This window comes from Coptis chinensis, chromosome 5 (genome assembly GCF_015680905.1).
Source record: "Coptis chinensis isolate HL-2020 chromosome 5, ASM1568090v1, whole genome shotgun sequence".
NCBI lineage: Eukaryota > Viridiplantae > Streptophyta > Magnoliopsida > Ranunculales > Ranunculaceae > Coptis > Coptis chinensis.
In genome coordinates, this window is record NC_141460.1 from 27,664,083 (window position 1) to 27,685,484 (window position 21,402).

Consider the following 21,402-nt stretch of genomic DNA (forward strand, 5'->3'; position numbering starts at 1 on the left):
TAATTTTTATATGGAGACTAGTAACACTAAATAAAATCTAGATACAAGTCATAAAATCATGTGGTAAACCACTATCCGTCTTAAAGAAAAGGAGTGACTTTTACTTTGAAGTACACCATATCCACTAATTTCCGCCATGATTCATATTGTTATTGCTGAAGTGCTTTTCTAATATGAGGCAATTCCTCGAGGGCGTCTAAAAGGCCTACTATTTTTCTACATACATATATATAAGGGATATAGAGCACCTTAATTCACTAAGGTCGTATACACTCTTCTCTTTTCTTCTCAATATCTCCGTGTTTCTTTCTTTTTCTCATACTCAATAACATACACTCAACCTAACTAGTTGAAAATAAGATTAAACTACATGATTTTTTTTTTTTTTATTTATTTATTTAGATCAGAAAGAGGTTGTGATTATGGTAAAGGCAAGACTTGCCCATTCATTTCCATGGCAAGTACACCATCCTCAAACAACTTAACACATCAGTGACTGAGCACCATTCACATTATTATTTCAGTTTCCATACTTCACCAGCTTCAGTGTTCAGTATATCATCAATAGCACCTGTTTACACTTATATTATATAACACTTGGGCACAAGTCTTTCTATGATTTTGTCATAAGTGCATTTAAACTAGGATGAGGAAGACAAAGGTCAAGGTACCCCCACTGACTGAAACTTGTAGATGCATTAAATCAATCAATCAAGTGTTTTGCATTTATTCTAATGCAAGCTCACTTGTAGATGCATTCAATCAATCAAGTATTTTGCATTCATTCTAATACAAACTCACTAATAGATGCATTCAATCAATCAAGTGCTTGAGGATGACAATGAAGACCAAGAGGACGATCATTAGATATTTAGTTTCTCTGAAGAATACAATGATGATGCAGACAACATTGACGAGTAGATGGTGGGGGTTTACACATACAATCATGAGAAAAATGACATAGTATACATTCATACATATCCTTATTACAATACTTCACAACTATAATCATAAGCGTAAAACAAATCAATGCAACAAAACATACCTAGTTGCTGGAAAACTTGTCTCACCCGACGAACTCTCAATCTTTAACAACAACAACAAAACAGTCATAAACAAAAACAAACAACTTAACATAAGAAACAAAAAATGTACAATTTATTATTACAACTCAGTACTCACCTTAGGAACAGTAGCAGAAGAGAATTGAGGTAAGTTAACTTCATTAGTAACAACCTCATTTCCTCTCTTCCCATTAACTTGACAACTAAACTTTACTACCTACCCTTGGCTTGTAATAATTATTATACTGCATCCATTCCCTATAAAACACATTTTATTTATTCATTCATTACGTAAATAAAATCAAGAAGAGAGATAAAACTGGAATAATAATTTTTTTTAAAAAAAATAATATTACCTTAAAAAAGTGACGTGGGAATTAAAGTGTTGTAATATTTGAGTTACGTCATCATTTTCTTGTTCTGTCTCGTTTATTAGACAGAGTTTACGAATTGTGTTCATTGCTTTGAAATAATTCTCGATGGAATAATGGAATGGTAAAACTGTTATTCCAGAATTTGGTTCATTCATTTTGGTAATTTTCTAAACCCTGACACGTTAAGAATGATATATATATATATATATATATATATAGAGAGAGAGAGAGAGAGAGAGAGAGAGAGAGAGAGAGAGAGAGAGAGAGAGAGAGAGAGAGAGAGAGAGAGGGTTTGGAAATTGGACTGGGCTTAAATTCGGTTTTATAGTGTGATGGGTTGGGAACTTGGGTACACGTACCACCACTAGATGAACAAACAATTTGACCCGAAGACTAGTTTAGCCGTTTCCAGTCTTTCTCGGTTTCTCTACTAGAAGCCTGGAACTGGATGCCTATAATTAGAGCATCTTTAGGACACAAACCAAAAAAATACTAAATTTTTTAACCAAACCAAAAAAACACCAACTAATTTTAAGAGAAATATTAAATTTTAGACATCAAACATTAAATTTTAGACATCAAATGACGCAATTTTAGATAAACCGCGCCACTGAAACCCATCTTAAAAGCTCAAACTCACGCGGTTTGATGTGTCGCACATCAATTTTCTTTTTTTTTTCTTTCTCAATCTCTCGTGCGGTTTTCTCAAAATTGCGCCATATAAGCCCACTTAGAAGCCCAAGCCCATGCGGTGTTAGCAAAACCGTGTGATAGATTTAATACAGCACCAAAGTTAAAACCAAAATTTGAGCAATTTGGTGTTTGGTTTGGTATTTTTTTTGGTATTTTTATTAACATGTGACTCTCCTAAAAATGAAAAAACATCAAATTATTGAAAATTTGGTGTTTCATGCTAGGAAAGTATTTCACCTAAAAATGCTCTTAGCCAACAACTAAAAATCGTTGACTTTCATACTTCAGCCCACAAATCTGCTACATGGGCTTGGAAGATTGGACCCATTGTACCTTGCACTTTGTTTGGTTCGTTGGGGGACTACTCATTTTTCTTGGCTTAAATAGAAAGCATCTGGGGCTGACACGACAACCAGCAAATCTGATCACTTGTCCTGTACAGTCGTACAGGTTACAACACTTTATAATCATAAGCGAGAACTGTACCAAAGAGAAATATGTATATACTAGCTAATATGCTCGTCCTATGGCCGGGCTTACTATCTTTATTTTTTATTTTATTTTATTTTTCTCTATTTATTTAGTATAAATCTAACTTCTTTAAAGAAAACGGATGGAGTAACAGTGAATTCATCACGTCATTAATTTTTGTTTCCTTTATTGCCCTCACTGTATTGCTGAAATTACATATTTGTCCTCCATTATAAATGAAACAATAAAAGACAAGAAAATGGGACCCAATCATGAATGTTTTGAACACTATGTAATTTGGTTGCTTGTAACGTGGCAATATGATTGGCCTATGGGCTTAAGATTTTTTTGCCATACCTATTTAGTTTAAGAAATAGTCTTTTCTATTAAATTGTTGAGATGTTTAATTTCTTAATGCTATGCTTAATTCAACGCTCATCGAGCGTACAGAAATGCTAGTGAAAAATAAACACAAAAACCATTGGTAAACGCCACTATGACAGGCTTGTTACATAAATACTTGTTAATTTGATTTTTTTTCTTAGTTGATATGAAAATTAAATATTATAACAACCATCCGGTAATCATTCGATTTAAACGGAAATGGAAAAGAGATACGTAAATTTTGTTGAAAAATGTGATTAACATAATTTTGAGGAATATCTGTCAAAATGAATATTTTTGGGCTTTTCTATCACTTGCTTAAAAGGTTTGGATGATCGGGTCTATTCAAACTTTCATAATACCCTTGTTTGTGCACTATTAGAATATTCATCTTAAAATTTATGAAGCACATACGTACTCATAGTGCCTTGAGTGTTTGAACTATAGAGACTAAGCAACTATATTTATCAAAAGATTGAATGAATGGTTTCTAAAACTTGTGTTACTACCTACTACTGATATCAAAATAATCAAAACATCAAACAATAAATTACAAAAACAAAGTGTATTTCAATGTGAGGGTGAAATCAAACTTGGTTCAGCAAATCCACTGTCAAAGGGAAATTCTAAAATTTAAATTTACTCATATGACTACAACATCATATATAACTTAGTACACCAAGAACATTCACAAATGTAGATAATTATTCCCTAATATCTCGCACTTTACATATGGATTAGATTAGTTGTAATAGTAGTTATAGCTGGGGTCCTTAAGTCAATGTCTGTGTGTTGGAATTGTGATGGTCATGCATCATGTGGGTGTGCTTGACGTCAAGTTAATCAGCTTTGTGCTTAGCTTTGCTCCATTTAAACTCATCTTTGGTCGTTGGCGCTGCGAGCTTGACATTTTAAGGAACTACTACATGGAAACCTAATTCCTTATCAATGTGTACTACTAATTTTGTAACTCTCCTTAGCTAATTTATTATTGACGCCACATGTACTGTTGCTAATTTATTATCGATGCCACATGTACTGTTCTCTTGGACATGTTGACTATATTTATACTTATCAGAAAGAAGCGATAAGAAATGTGAAATAAATTTTGATTCGAATATGTCAAAATCTCAAACACTAAAACATAAACACCAAAGGGCGCTACTTGGTTTAACACTTCAACCTACAACAAACGTCCTTTTCCACTTCATAAGATGTCAGTCCAATCCTGTTAAAAAAAATGCTAAATATATCAATTCTATTAAATTGTTGAATGTAAGGTAATACAACCAAGCTGCAAAATTCAGAGGGAAAAACTATATATAAGATAAGTCAGGACATTGGATGCTCACCTATATTGAAATAATACATAAATTGAAGAAAACAAATGAAACAATCAGTGGTGTGGTACTCAAACAAACCTCTATATATATAGTGATGGACCACCCATCAAAACACATTAAATACAGAACAAAGAGAAAAATATGAATACAACACCATCCAATAATATGTATATATATATATATATATATATATATATATATATATATATATATATATATATATATATATATATATATATATATATAAACCTGTTCACTGTGTCTCTCGCACATCTCTCTCTCTCTTGACATATTGTCAGACACTCAGACTACACTGGTTCATTCATCTCTCTCTATGTTGTTGTCTGATTGCAATAGTATTTCCTTTAGTAGTTTCTTCTACTCTTTGTCCAATCTTTCTTCCCGAACATCTTTCTGCTACTTTCGTGCTTATTGCCGAGCATAAGCTGAAAACTTGAAACAACAATAGTCTAGCCTCTCAAAAAAGTCAGAAAAAAATATCTAATAATACATGGGCTAGTGCTAAACTTTTTAATCTAGGGTTAACTAGTATTACCCACTAGATGGGAAATTAGGGTTTCCCCCCTAAATACACACAAAAAAAAGTCAAAGTGGGTTGACCGAATTTTTTTTGTGTGTATATAGGGAGGAGACCCTAATTTCCCATCTAGTGGGGGGAAATTCTAATTGGCTCATCTAGTGGGGGGGGGGGGGGTGTAATACTAGTTAACCTTTTAATCTATATAAGTGGAAGACCCCCATAATATTTGGCACTAGACATTATTCTTACTACTTGAGTCATTATCCAAAACTGCAATCCAAGAGGTCTAAAACTCATTTTCGTATAGTTGATTCCCCCAAGCTATAATCTCACTCTCAGATCATATTCTAGTAGCACATCGAAGTGTGTAACCCCATGCATATAAAAGAATATATGCTTTAATTCGTTCAATGTGTGTCTAAACCATAATGCAAGACAGATATTGTATAGACGGATAAATAAACATCTTCGACTTGTATAACAAATCACAAAGTTGGGCACAGTTCATGAAAAGCAAATAAAGCTTCAGGTTTGTAACCAAGTTTATTATGATAAAAAGAAAATGTAGGTCCAAGATCACACTAATACAAAGAAGAAACACACACTGCTGTAGCTTTTAGATACAACCACTACTCGCAGTTTTAAGAAAATCCAAAATCCAGTGGGGAAGCCTGAAAAAACAAAAATAAAATATTTAGCTAAAAAACAAACCCGGCCTTAGTAGTTTTACAGATGAAAGTTCTTCTACATATATGTTTTTTTTTGTTATATATCTTTTTTCTGATAATGGAACCACAGATACTCTTTTGAAATCAAACCCATTAGAAGTCACATATTATGACTGTAGACGAAGCACCAATGGTCATGTCATGTCCATGTTCATGCCCATATGTGTAATCATCATGACCCTCTCAAGGCACTAGTAGAAAAAATGCTTTTTGTGACTGTTTTAAAATGGTATTTGTGACTGTTATGTTCGAAACGGTCACAAATGGCAGAAAAGGGTTTTTGTGACTATTTTAAAAAGTTTTTAGTGACGTGCGTTTTCGAAACGGCCACAAATGGTTTTTTTTTCTAAAGATGGTGTATATGTGTGGAGAACTATTTGTGACTATTTCACTAAAATAGTTACGTATTATCCGACTCTTAAGTGACCGTTTGACCATTATATGACCTAGGTAGTTTTTGGTCCACGCCCACAGCTCCACTAAAAACAAAAAACACAACACACTCATGTTCACTCAACTCCCTCTTCGTTCAAACTCTTCAAATTCTCTAAGTATACAGACACGAAAAAAAAAACACTTTCGCGAGCTTTCTTCAATTCAAACTCTCATAGGTACATAACCAATAAAAAAAAAACACTTCGCGACTCTATCTTCACTCTCTCAACCTAAATCAATTCCTTATGACTCTCTCTTCACTCATTCTTGATCTAAAATTTATTACCTCTCCAAAATTCAGTGCGGTAATTGAAGACAGACAAGGTTAGTTCTTTATCTCTCTTCGATTTTGAACTTTTTGCAGTAAAAAGTTTTGGTTTTTGAGTTCTATACCAATATTTTTTTTGGAATAGGGGAATTTCAATTGATTGTGATTAGGATTTCTACGTGTTCACACCTCTATCAAACAACAATATCCATTTAAATCAAGTAAGGTATGGGTTTTCATTTGATTTGATTTTTTTTTTACAATTTGTGTTTTATTCCTGATTTGAGGTGGTCGTTAGTGTTTTTTTTTGTTTATGAAAAGAAGGTTTACTTTAGGGGATATACAAGGTTTCACAAATGGTTATCTAACATGATTTTTTGTTTTTTCATTTTAAACTAGACTATCTTTTTCAGTTAACTCTATTTTCATATTTGCTTGTTTGTCGACGATAAGGACTTATCATATTTTGTTTTGGTAGCCTGAGATGGACAAGTCATGGATGTCGAGAGATATATTTTCTACTGAATATGTAGAAGGCGTTAAACAGTTTCTTACATTTGCTTTTGATAATGCAAAATGTAAGAATTGTATACCTTGTCCATGCATTGAATGTGGGAATATGTACGAATTTGATATAGTGGAGGTGGGACGTCATCTGAGAACGAAAAGGATTGAACAAACGTATTGCACATGGGTGTGGCATGGGGAAGATGCTCCAAAGGAGTCAGCATCGAGTAGGGAGTCAGAGGAAGGTTTTGATGAGGGTGGACTAGATGAGGCCGCAAACATTGCAAAAATGTTTGAGGCCACTCAGGAGACTTTCATGGGGAACCCTGAAAAACTTTGTGAACTGATTGAAGAAGCTGATTTACCTTTGTACGACGAGTGTAAAAAATACACCAAGTTATCATCTCTGGTTAAGCTTTTCAATGTGAAGGCAATGAGTGGGTGGTTTGATAAAAGCTTCTCTATGGTGTTGGCTCTGTTTAAGGATATGCTCCCAGATTGCAATGAGTTGCCTTTGACCATGAGAGAGGCGAAGGAAACTTTGTCTGTTTTTAGAATAAAGCATAAGAAGATTCACGCATGTCCCAATGATTGTATTCTCTATAGAGGTTTAATAAACAAGGATATAACTACTTGTCCTACATGTGGAGCGTCAAGGTATAAGGTGAAAAAGAATAATCCTGACCAAAATTATAGTGTTCCAGCAAAAGTACTATGGTATTTCCCAATAATCCCTAGACTTAAAAAAAATGTTTCAATCTGTTGAAACGACGAAGAATTTGGTATGGCATGCGAATGAAAGAGAGGTAGTTGATGGTCAAATGAGTCACCCAGCTGATTCCAAAGCATGGAGACACGTCGATCAATCTTGGCTAGAGTTTGCAGCTAATTCGAGAAGTCTTCGATTTGCACTTTCAACCGATGGCTTCAATCCACACAGTTTTCTTAGAAGCAGGCATAGTTGTTGGCCTGTTATATTAGCGACTTGCAACCTGCCACCATGGCTGTGCATGAAGAGAAAGTTCTTAATGTTAACATTGTTGATATCAGGTCTGCACCAACCTGGTAACAACATTGATGTTTATCTTGCACCTTTGATTAAAGATCTTCAGTTGTTATTGATATGGTTATATACTAAAAGCATTACTTTTGTATTAACTCTAATTCTTTATATTTTGAATCATAATCATATGGACAAATGTTATGCATATTATATATGTTATTAGTTATATGCATGTGTCTAATACTTTATGTTGTAGATGATATGGTGTGAACACACAGAAGATCATATCATCAGTACCTTATAAAGTATAAGTAATCGTTCACAACTTAGATGGATTTGGACAAACCATTGGTACGGTTGTAGTATAATATGGTATTAGTCTATCTTGACTATAGGATTACACTAGTACACTTTGTGTGTATTGAACAGGACCAAGTGAGGTTGTTTCTCCTTATACTGACTATATAAGAGGACAAATGCCTCTGTTATTATGGATGCTTGTCCTCCTAATCCGGATATAATAACGGGCACTTACGTGTATTGTACATTACTTTAAATCACCAATGAGTGAGATTCATTGGTGAATCAACAAACTCGATGGATTGGGTAATGACATTGTATGTAAGGTGTGCTATTGATTATAGAAGGAATCCGTGTCCCGCAAGAAGTCGGGTTGATGATGTCCCCTTGAGGAGCTCAAAAAGATTGTCATGTAAACCCCGCAGTGGATTTATTCCGACATGACAATGAGGTTGAGTGGTACTACTCAAGGATATAAGAAGTTGATTAATGTAGTTGTCGAACTTGACTTAATCAGCGGACATTCGATATCTTAAACACGGGGAGATCAACGAGCATATAATATGGAGTCCATAAATGCTGACACGTAATTTGGGATTAGGGCAGTAGTGCAACAATGTCCTTTAGTGGAATAAGCCATTTGTTGATGGACTTGGGCCGTATGTTCGGGGCGAACATGGGAAGCCCAAGCCCGTTAGAAGGCCCAACCCTAATTTCTCTTCATGGTCCCTGTTGTAGCCTATAAATAGAATACTCTTTCTCTCTGGCCGAAATTCACTATTCATTGTTCTGAAAAAGAGGCAAGAAAAGTAGATCTGAATTCGTTTTCGATCTTGAGAGAAAGAAGGGGATTGGTAGATCGTTGTCCACACAACGTCCAATCTATTCTAAAGGAATACAACAGAATATCAAGAGGTTGATTGTTGATTTCGGATTTGATAAAGCTTGGATTCGCTGAGTTATCCAAACCGGATCTAAAAGGTATGTTCTCTATCACAAATCGTGGACACCCATTGATTCTGCTGCGCATGGCGTTCGCGGTTTGTAGAAATATTTGCATTCTGAATAACGGTTCCTACAATATGGACTACCTAAGGCTTCAAAATCATCGCAAGGGTGTAAAATGGATAAAAGCTGAGCATAATCGTACCTTTATTAATTGGCTTCGCCAAAAGGTATGTTTTGTTAACACTCCATTGTTACTTAAAAAATTAAAACACTGTTCTTAACATGATGTGTTAAAATATTCTGGATATGAAGTTAAGGGTTTTCGCTATCACACAAAGGACCAAGAAGCTAAACTAGTCAACCAAAATAATGGAGTCAGTGTAGTGGCCTCAGCAATGCAGATTTCTAGTGCTAAGGACAAGAATCCTGTAGTTTCGGATATGTGCTTTTATGGTGTGCTTACTGAAGTATGGGTGTTGGATTACTTGACCTTCGAGATTCCTATTTTCAAGTGTGATTGGGTTGACAGCAAGAGAGGCATTAAGGTTGATGAATTGGGTTTCACATCTGTGCAACTTGGTAAAGTTGGCCACAAGTCCGACCCTTTTATTTTAGCGTCCCAAGCCAAGCAAGTTTTTTATGTGATTGACCAACTAAATTTGGGATGGTCAGTTGTCCTTGCAACTCCTGAAAAAGACTATCGCAATAAGAACGATGATGCTGGGTTCGATGATGATTCCATTACAGACAAGGCGCTGCCAACTATTGACTTCTTTGATTTAGCTAATGAATTGCCATTGCCTTATGCTCGTGAAAATTGTGAAGGGACTTCTTACTAGTCATTATGGGACTTTTCTTTTCTTTTTCTTATTTTTTTTGTTGTTTTTTTTATCAGGTTTTAAGAATGCTTCAAGTTTTTGTGTTAAACTTACAGCTAAACTGAGATGACTAGTGATGTTTACATTTGCATGTTTACATTTCTAAATAATTAAAGACCTTCTACTTGGTGGAAGCTTTATATATATATTGACAAAACTTGCAAAAACAAAAATGGTCTTTACAGGTATACTCATGGATCCAGAAGAGCATTCAGAATCACAAGAGTATTCAGATTTCGAAGAGAATTCAGACTCGGAAGATGGCTCAGAAGAACATTTGAACTCCAAAGATGGTTCACAAGGGCATTCAGACTCGAAAGATGGCTTTGAAGACCATTCAGACTCAGAGGAGCGGTCGAGCTCAAAAGATATGGAAGTTGACGAGGCAGTAGCAAAAGGTTCAAGCAAAAAAAGGAAAGTCAGAAGAGCGGCAAAGTGTGTAAAATTAAAAAAATTGAAAAAGGGTGAATATCAAGGAGTTGTTTATAATGAATCTGGGCAACCAATTGGTCAAGGTGGAACTGACATTGGTAGTTATGGAGGCTACTTGGTGAGGGTAAGAGTAAGGATTATAATAACTAATTGGAAAGATGTATCGCCAACATTGAAGAAAAATTTGTGGATCTCTTTGAAGGTATATTAATCTAATGCTTTATAAGCTAATTTCATTTTGTTTACATGATTAACTAATATGCTACTTACAAATAGGAAAAATTTAAGTTGGACACAAACGAAAGATTTATTCGTACAAGTGCGATGGGCAGGTTGTGGAAAGCATTCAAGTCTCGTCTTACTAGACGGTACATCTTAACTTTTAAGAATAAACCGAAGCGACTCAAGAAAATACCAAAGTTGTATAGAAAAGTAATCAGTCAAGAAGATTGGGATACTTTTGTAAAAAGTAGACTTACACCTGAATTTCTGGTACGTATTTCTCTTAATTTTATTTTGCTTTTGTTTGTACATGCATGCAAGCTATTGTTTTCCTGTCTTAGTTTCTCAAAAGTTCTAAAGAGGCTAGTATCCATGTACTAGTGGATTCCAAGCAAAGAGGTTGTGCCTGGGGAGGTTGACTTGTGGCAGAAGGCCAAGTTTAGTTTGAGTGGATTTTGTTGATTTGTGGTTTCTTTTTTTTTGAGATTCCAGTAGGGTTGATCATACAAGAGAGCTTGCGAGAATTTATCTTGTAAGATTCTAGGTGGATTCCCTTGCATCATCTATTCTTGGTTGCATGTCATCCTTAGCTGTTGTAGTCTCCCCTTTCGAGTTATTAGTTGGCATGACTAAGTGTTTAAACCTGCTATCTCCATACTGCAACAGTAAAAGTCTCGCTTTATCTCTCTATGCTTCTACTTTAGATTTGTCATTTGGTTTCGGTTCGTCTTCATTGCTGCTGCTGCCCTTTGTATTCCTTGTCAGAGTTTTTCTACTGCTACCCTTTGTATTCACGCTTAAGTCTGCAATTGTTTACACTACTTTAGAATTGGGTGTTTTTTGTTTCCTATTTCATTTTTATTTTGTAAATATTATCTAACATATATAGCCGAAGAACAAGGAAGAGAAGAGTCGTTTGTCGGAAACAAACTCTGAACCTGATTTTAGGAAGGTACATGCTAAGGGAACAAGTCATTCCCCACTTCCAAATCCTATGCTTCCTCTTGGAAAGGTATCGTTGTCACAATCCTTGCAGTATCACATTTTACTTAATATAATAGATAGGTTCTGAATCTGATTAGCACATAGTCTTCTAATCCACTTCGTTATTTCCATATTGTTAATTATTAAAAACTCTGTATACAATTAGGACCTGAGTTGCAGTTTGGCTATGGGTTCCAAGTCCAATATTGTTGCTAAGGGTAAGGTTTACGTGGAGCTTGGACTAGAGACTAAGTTGCACAATGTTCCCTTAGGGCCAAACAACGCACGCGTATCAGTTGATAAGATTTCGGAAGGTAAAGATTATGTTGCTCTTCCTATACCAGTTCGCGATGAACTGGTAATTTTGAAAGATGCTCTTGGATCACAAGTTGCTTGGCCAAAGCACTTAGTAGTGGATTCAATTGAGGTAATTTCATTAAGTTTTAGTTTATTTTGAAGTACTTTAAAATATTTTTTTTGAGTTCTAAATATTCTCACCTAAAAATATATAGTTGTAGACCAAAAAGACTAATTCTCCGATACCAGCAAAAAATTCTAAAAAGGAAAATGCTGAAGTAACAAGTCATGCACCAATACGAAATCATATATTGGATCTTGGAAAATTGAATACTAATGCCTGAATCCCTGTTTTATGTTGTATTTGCAATTAACCCATTATGACTTTACAATTCATCTTAGGGCCGGAGTTGCAGTTTGGCTATGGATTTCAAATCCAATGTTGTTGCTAAGGGTATAGTCTACGAGGAGCTTGGACCGGAAACTAAGTTGCACAATGTTCCCTTAGGGCCAAACAACGCACGCGTATCAGTTGATAAAATTTTGGAAGGTAAAGATCATGTTGCTCTTCCTATACCATTTCGCGATGAGCTGGTAATTTTGAAAGATGCTCTTGGATCACAAGTTGCTTGGCCAAAGCACTTAGTATTGAAAGGCATTGAGGTAATTTCATTAAGTTTTAATTTATTTTGAAGTACTTTAAAATATTTTTTTTTTTTTTTTTTTTTTTTTTTTTTTTTTTTTTTTTGAGTTCTAAATATTCTCACCTAAAATTTGTTGAAGACCAAAAAGGCTAATTTTCCGATACCAGCAAAAAATTCTAAAAAGGAAAATGTTGAAGTAACAAATCGTGCACCAATACGAAATCATACATTGGATCTTGGGAAGGTGAATACTAATGCTCGAATCCCTGTTTTATATTGTATTTGCAATTAACCCATTATGACTTTACAATTCATCTTAGGGCCGGAGTTGCAGTTTGGCTATGGATTTCAAATCCAATGTTGTTGTTAAGGGTATAGTCTATGAGGAGCTTGGACCGGAAACTAAGTTGCATAATGTTCCCTTAGGGCAATACAACTCACATGTAGCAGTTGGGAAGATTTTAGAAGGTAAAGAACAAGCTCTTCTTCCTGTACCAGTTGGTGATAAGTTGAAATTTGTGGAGGACTCTATTGGATCACACGTTGCTTGGCCCAGGGAATTAGTGGTGAAAGCCAACCAGGTAAAAATATCGATAATTGTAAATTTATAAGAATCCCCCTTTAGGATCGGACCTCTCCCTTTCTCTGTCTAGCTCCCTCTATTTATACATTTCTTCCTTCTAATCCACCTCATGATCCTTACACAACTCAACATTCCACCTCCAATTTGTGTAGATGTGCATCTAGCACTTCCACTCCACATACACATAGGCCATAACACAGGCCACTGCAGGACACTTCAAGCCACTGCCGGCCACCTACAGACCACTTCCAGTCCATGTACACATAGGCCATGTTGCGGCCACCCTTGCTAGACATGACATTATAATTTTTTATGCTTATCTTTTATTCTTTGGTTTCTGAATCAGGAAAAAATAGGGCAACCGAGTAAAAGTAAAGGCGAAAAAACTAAGTCATTTGGCCACAGCAAAAAAAACGATCTATGCACTTCCTTCGGTGCCATGATTGGTACAATTATTCAAAGTGGTTGACTTAAGTTTCCATATGGACAAGAATTATTCGGAGATAACATAGAGTTTTCATACATAGAGACAAATGATGTGAAGGATGTTTGTAATCTTGAATCTGTCGAGTCTCCTTGTATGGTTGCATATATGAGGTGATAAAACTTACGTTGTTACTAACTATTTTATTGAATGTTTACTGCGCTTATAAAATGAGTTGTGTTTTCACATTTTAGATGCTTGTATGAGAAATTTGTTTGTTCTAGAGATGGATATTTGTTTGTCAACCCGGCTGTCTTTAGTGTTGTGGATTCAAAAGAAAAATCTAAACTTGTTCTTGATAGATTGAGAGAAGCAAACATGAATGAAATTGTTTTCATTCCTTACAACCCATGGTATGGACATATATTATATTGGTTTTGTTGAACTCATATTTGGTTACAAGTACATATTAAATGCTAGTTAATAACTTGTTTGGTTTTAGCTTCCATTGGATTGTGATTGTCATCGACTTGTCTAGTATGGATGTTTATTGGTTGGATTCGTTACATGGTAAATGCACCGATGACATGGAAATCATTATCAACACGTACGTAACTATTTCCATGCGCATTTATTGGTATATTTTTTTTTATTATATATGTAGACTTTTTTATTTCTTATATTGACATTAATTGCTTAAAATTTTAACTTGAAGTGTGTTGAAAGCTTTAAAAGGGATCCAAGTGAATAGAAGTTCTCAAAAACCATGTTGGCACCACATCAAGGTAAACGATTACAGTTACTATTTTTTTTTTTGATAAGCAAGCGAGGTTGTTTGAGAGGTCCCCTACCCCTTTTCATTAATAATTGTAAAAATTGTATTACATCCTGACATACACTTTCCCCATAGCATCATCATAGACTATTTTCTTTATATCCTCAGAAAATGAGCTAGGGATAACTTCTATGTATCTTACATCGGGTACATTACTTGTTAAAGCATCAGCTAATTTATTACATTCTCTATAAACATGTCTTATAGAAAACATTTCCATTTGACCCATAAGTTCCAATGCATCTGTAAGCTTCCTTACTTGCCACAGGGTGTTGCTCCTATTTTTAGTGAAGGAGATATATTGGGTACAATTTACGAGTAGATATGATACTATAACTGTCATACTTATATGTTATGTCACTTCTTACAACATACATCTACAGACTACTCAAACCTTCTATTCGGAAACATAGAGCCGAACAGTACCATTTCTACATATAACAACTTAAGTTACATATCTCTAACTACCATACTGCAATATATAATATACTTTTATGTTAGAATCCCCCATATAATATGTAAAACTATTTGAGATACCCCCCCTGTAAAACTCTATAACGGTTAAATCATCACATTTGTTGGTTAGATCAATAATGCTACTTAAATGATTACGTGGACAATTAATCCACGTTGGCAAACTCCTTCAGGTGAAAAAGAGGGGGATGTGAAAATTTTCACCTCCTTTTGGTGCAAAACTAGTGCCCAATGCAGAGGTGAAAAAGATGGTGACTATTTTCCCAAGTCATTCCCAGGGTGAAACCTTCAACCGAGATAATGGCTGACTTGTGAACTTCGGACGAGATGTTGGATTCCGTCTGGATTACAAAAATCAGCAGACGGAATCCAACATCCCGTCTCGCTATATTTTTTTTCCAAACGGAATCTAACATCCCATTCGGAGTCCTAATGGCTAGTTCACCAATGGTCAGAAAGTCAGAACGGTAAAAAACGGTCAAAAATAAAAACTTTGGTATATATACAACATTTGTTCCATTACAACTCACACTCACTTCCAACAATCATATTTCTTCTTCTTCAAAATCAGTTCTTCAAAAAAAAAAAAAAAAAAAATCAAACGGAATCTCAAGCATCTCAAACAACTCAAGCAAGTGGTAGCACTCAAGCAAAAACAAAGATTCACTTTAGCATGTCCGAAGATCAAGCTCTATGTCTTTCTTGGATAAAAATTAGTGAAGACTCTATTGTTGGTGCTTTCCAAAATGCAAAAGGATTTTGGAATCGTATAACAAACGAGTTCAATCAAACATGTGGGTCGGATAGGTCTTCCGATTCAATTAGCGGTAGATGGAAATATATTTCGAAAATAATGAACAAGTTTGTTGCAATTGTGAATGCGGTGGAGGCTCGACATGCAAGTGGTACAACAATATAAAGCTGGGTAATTACAACTTCGTCAATTTGTCAATTATTGATTATCTTAGTCTTAGTCTAATTATTTCCGTCTTAGTCTAATTATCTTAGTCTAATTTTTATTTCAATTTTAGTCTTAGTCTAATTATCTTAGTCTTAGTCTAATTATTATCTTAGTCTAATTATTATTTTAGTTGAATTATTTTAGTTTTAGTGATTATTTTAGTCTAATTACCACTATTTTATTTTTTAGTTGTCCGAGGCAAGGATGACGTACCATGATAAGAGCCCAAAACTGTAGTTTTAACCCCCTAACAATAATACTTTTAGACCAATTATGTGAGTAATAAATAAGAGTTAATGCTGATTACGTGCTTTTATGTATTTCTGGCATTAGAGTCGATTATGTGCAGAAATGTGTCACTTTTGTGAGATAAAGGAGCAAGGGTTGGTTGCTAAGAAGTTATGTGATTAAAGGACAATATTCAAGGAGAAAAAGCCTTTTTAAAGCCCTGTCAAAGCTGAAATTTCAAAGTCAACGCGGGCATAAACAACGCACAAAAGTCAGCAGAACTTCCGAAGACTGTATCGTTTGACTCAAACCTCAGAATTGGGCCTACTTTATGTCAAAACGACCGTCTTGGAAAGAGATTTCCAATGGTCCAAACCTCAACCCAATCAGAGGAGCTGAAACATCTGAAAAGTCTATTGAAGTAAAATCCAGATGAAAAGGCCTCTGTGGACTGAAGAAATTGGGTTTTGGGCTCGATTTTCCGGCCCAAAACATGGCTCCTCAGCCCATGCACGAAAATGTGGATCTTGTCTCCTCCATTTTCAAGACACAAGACTTAACTCTTAAGCATCTAGTTTTTTAGGTAGCCATGAGCATATAATTCTAGATCTAGTTTTAGACTCCATTAATTAGTTTTAATAGCTTGTTTTAGATCTAGTTTTTAGTTTTCAATTAATTAGTGTAAGAACAAAAGTAGATTATTATTTAGAATCATTATTAGTTTTATGATAAATTATTAGTTTTCATCTCAATTTAGTTATTTGATTAAATTCTTATTTAGTTTTAGTATTGTTAAATTCATAAATAAGGTTGTCTTCATTTGATAATTAGTTAAGTATAATCTAGTTTTAGTTATTAAATTACTTAGATCTAGTTTCGATCATTTAGTTATAAATTATTTCTAGTTGTTAATTTAGTTTTGAATTCTTGATAGTTCAAATTAGTAAATTTACAATCTTTATATCATGTCTTGCTTAAATTCATATAGGAATGATAGCATAATGATTCTAGGCTAAACCCTCCATTAGAGGGGGTTGAAGAAGCCTTGATGAAGTTTGATTTTTGTTAGCGTAGAATAGTTTGTGATTTTCCCTTCCATTCTAGAAAACAATTAGTTCACCATGAGAATGGGTTTGATTGTTTCACATACTAGTTGTTAGTTGGTAGAGATTGTCATGAACAATTATGGATTAGGAAGACCAAATTGCTATGTGAAAGCATTTCAATTCAGATTACGATATTTCTTCGTTAGTAAATTAAGTCGAGTTAAGGTGGAATCAATCCCCCTTAATTCCTTATCATAGTATCGATTTAGTATTCCGTAGTTGAATCATCGTATTTTGTTAGTATAATTTCCATATTACTCTCATTGACTTTGGATAGACCGATAATCTTAGAAAACGTAAATTCTAAAGAACTAGGAGTGGAACGATTCTTCTACTGCAACTCTATTGCGATAGCATCGAGAGTAGAAATCTTTGATAACACAATTTGAATTTGTTTTAGTTTTACTTACTTTTGAGTCTTGTTACTTATTCGTAGGTAAAACTATATTTTTACATTTATCTAATGGCGTTGCTGCCGTCTTAGTTCCCTTTAGAATTATTTTCCTTAGTATTGTTAGTATTCTCAAAGTCCCATTAAACCCACCCACCCTTGTTTGTTCTAATAATGATTGTTTGGTTCAGAATTAATTTTTTTCAAAGAACAAGCCTGAGCATGACCCGCGCCCTACCAAGGCTAAATTCGAGCGCCCCTAGCGTTGAAGTGCTTGGAACTCGAATTGGACTTGAGCGTGACCCGTGCCCTACCAAGGAAAATTTTGAGCGCCCCCCGCGCTGAAGTGCCTGGAACTCGAATTGGACTTGAGCGCGACCCATGCCCTACCAAGGCAAAGTTCGAGCGCCCCCCGCGCTGAAGTGCCTGGAACTCGAGTTGGACTTGAGCGCGATCCGCGCCCTACCTAGGCTAATTCTGAGCGCGACTCGCGTCCTATTCTAAACCACCCGATTTCCACAGGTTAGTTCAACTTCCATTTCTTCAAGTTATTCAGTGTTCTAACTTGTTAAATATACTGAGCTCGCATATACAAGTCGCTATTCATAATCGAAGCAAGGAGGCATTCAGGTACTTCCTTCTTCCACTTCTCGTGTCTCCTATTAGAGGTTTATACTAGCATATCAGGATTGTTTTGAGTGTTGTCGTGTTTAGTTAAGATTGGTCTTAACCTTGCATGAGATTAAGGTCAGGTAGAAGAAAAACACCTAACGTAATCAACCGACAACGTCAACAAACACGCATTTTTAGTATACCACTTACTACACCTCTAGCTAGCATACCACACATTCCACCTGATATAATGGCTGAAGAAAGAGAGTTTCCTCTCTCTGACTTTTACAAAGCCTTGAACGATAGCCCAAAATCTTGCATCATTCTTGCAGACCCAGTGGGGGATTTCCAAATCCCCCCAAATATATTTAATTTGTTACCCGTTTTTCATGGGTTAGACCATGAAAAACCTTATCAGCATATGTGTAGGATTGAACAAGTCCTTACTACATTCTACCATTGATAAGTGCTAAAAAAAGTGCTATTTAACCCTCGATTATGCCTCTTGTTTAGCCATCTTAGTGGACTAATAGTGTTTGTAAGTTATGTTTTAAGATTCTACAGGTGAAAAAGAGAGTTTTGTGGAATATTAGAGAAAAAAGGGTAAAACGGAGCAATTCGGAGCATTAAGGATCATATGGGAAGCCCATGGACAATCATGGAGAAGGCTAAGGAATTGGAGCTATTAAAGATGCGACTTAGACCTATTTTAAAGCCTATTTGGAAGCCCAAGGCCAAAGGATTCGTTGCTTGGACCAAAGCCCGCAAAAGAGGATAGAAGGATAGAGCAGAAGAGACAAAATTGCCTAACGCGTCTGGGACGCATGGATCGAGCGTCCAGACGCATTTATCGCGTCTGAGACACATGAATAGTGCGTCCAGATGCATGGATCGACACTGTAGCCAATTTCTTCTCAGTTTTGGAGATGAAGTTGGACTCTGAAAGAAGTTTATTTGTATTAGGAAACAAATGACGGTTTGGAATGCTTCTAGAGCTCATTGTAACCTCTATAAATAGAGGACCTAAGTGCCTTATGTAATTGGCCAATTCACTTATATTCTTGTCTCCAGAACTTGAGGCAGAGAGAGATTAATAATAAAAGACCGGTTTTAACTAGCTGAGTCTTAATAAATTAGTCTTTCTAGTTTTATGTTCTTCGACTCTTCTTCTTCTCGTTCTTCGTGTTCTTCCTTCTTTATGGAAGGCTAATCTTCTCTTTCAAGGGAGGAGATGAAGCCAGTGCTTAAGGTTTAATGATTTTTCTGGTTCATGGTGTTCTTCAATCAGGTTAGTTCTTTATGTTTTTAGTTATTAGTTACATTGCCCACACCAGGGGATGGAAGTATAGAATAGGGTTTATGTTTTGCAATATTAATATCATGCTAGTGTTCTTTACTTTTCTTCTAGTAGTATAGTTCTTTAGAGTTAGGGAAGTATTCTTTGTGTTGCCTTAGAAGGGGTAGCTCAGGGAGTGGCTGCCTAGGGGAAGTATTCTTTGTGTTTGCCTTAAGTGGTGATTCGTTGAATGGCCGCCCTATTAGGAAGTACTCCTTGATATTGCTCTTGGTAATACATTGAATGGGTGCCCGAGCTTACATAAAAGAAAAGAAGATATTAATAGCATGAACATAGGAACAACCTTAAGTAGAGTTAATTGTTAACGATGTTTCGTCTAAGAAGGCATCGGCACTCGCTCGATTGCCTAATTATAGTCTACTTGTAAGAACAACCATGAAGCAGAAGGTCATAGATTAAAAGTATTGGTAGATTCTAATCTCTTGAATTCCCTCTTTTATAAATTCTCAATAGTTTAGTTAATTTAGTTTAGTTTAGCATTAGAATCTAAAATCTCTACAATCATAGTTTTAATCCCTTTAAACCCCTTTCCAAATCCTCCGTCCTTCACATAACATACACTTAAAAGTGGAACGATACCCTACTCATCCTTTACTTATTAAGGGATAATTAGGTTTTGATACGCTTCTGTTTTGTTCAACAACCATACACCATCTACATACACAAAAAGAGGCTTGTCAAATGGCTCCGCTGCCAGTTTATGTTTAACGTTTTCTTTCAAGATTAGAACTTTGGATATTGAGGTAATTTTAGCCGCATCATCCATCCTTTTGAGAAAGAAAGAAGCTTGAAGGACATCTCGAAGACAAGATCTACCATCCAGGTTAGTTGAATCTTCATTCTTTTTATTGCTTTTTTAGTATAGTTGCATTGTAGTTTAGTTTTATTGCTTTCTAGTATAATTGCATTTAGGACCTTTTTAACAATTGAAGTTGTAAGCCAACAAAGCGAAACATCAAACTCTAGTGTTTCTTGTCTGAATCTTAACAAACGGACTATCGTCTGTGGGCAGTGGTACTTAAGCAATCCAAGTGATTCACCATAACCCTAGAAGAGAGCTTTAAACAACGGGTGAGATACTAGCTGCAAAACCCAACCCAATTAAAGGAAAGTAGTTTTACATTTTAGTATAACTTAGAATAATTGCATACTATTTAAGCATAGTAGGATAGTTTTTCGTTATTTTCGCATAGCATTTTCTAGTGTATGCCCCTTCGTCCATATCATCATCTAGTAAGAACACAACAGTGGACAAGGTTTAACAACTGACTCACAAGAATACTAGATGAGATTGATACAATGGCCGCACGCAATGATGGAGGTGTTTTGGACACCAATAACTCTGAAGTTATCCCACCCATGCAAGCACAACAGAGGAAGAAGCTGAGTGATTTCTATTCACCAATCATTGGAGACCCACCAAGCAGTATTGTTTTTCCAGAGACAGAGCTAACTAGTTTGAACTTAGAGCATCAGTAATCTCTTTGCTTCCAAAGTTCAATGGTTCAGACAATGTTCAACCTTATGTTCACATGAACAAATTTCTATCAGTCCTCAGAACTTTCAAGAACTAGAATATCAGGGATGAGAGTATCAAGTTAATTCTTTTTCCACTCTCACTTGAAGGTAAAGCATCTGAATGGTTAACTGCACATCCGATCAATTCAATCAACAACTGGGAGAAGTTGAGAACAAAGTTTATGAACAAGTTCTACCCATCCCAGAAGACAGATGCCATGCAGCAAGCCATCAGCAATTTCAAAGGGAAGGTGACTGAAGAATATCATCAAAGTTGGGAGAAATTCAATAATCTGCTAGTCTCATGTCCACATCATGGTTATGAAAAGAGCACACTGACTCATTTTTTCTTTCAAGGATTTTCTACTATGAACAAGCAGATGATACAGTCAATGCA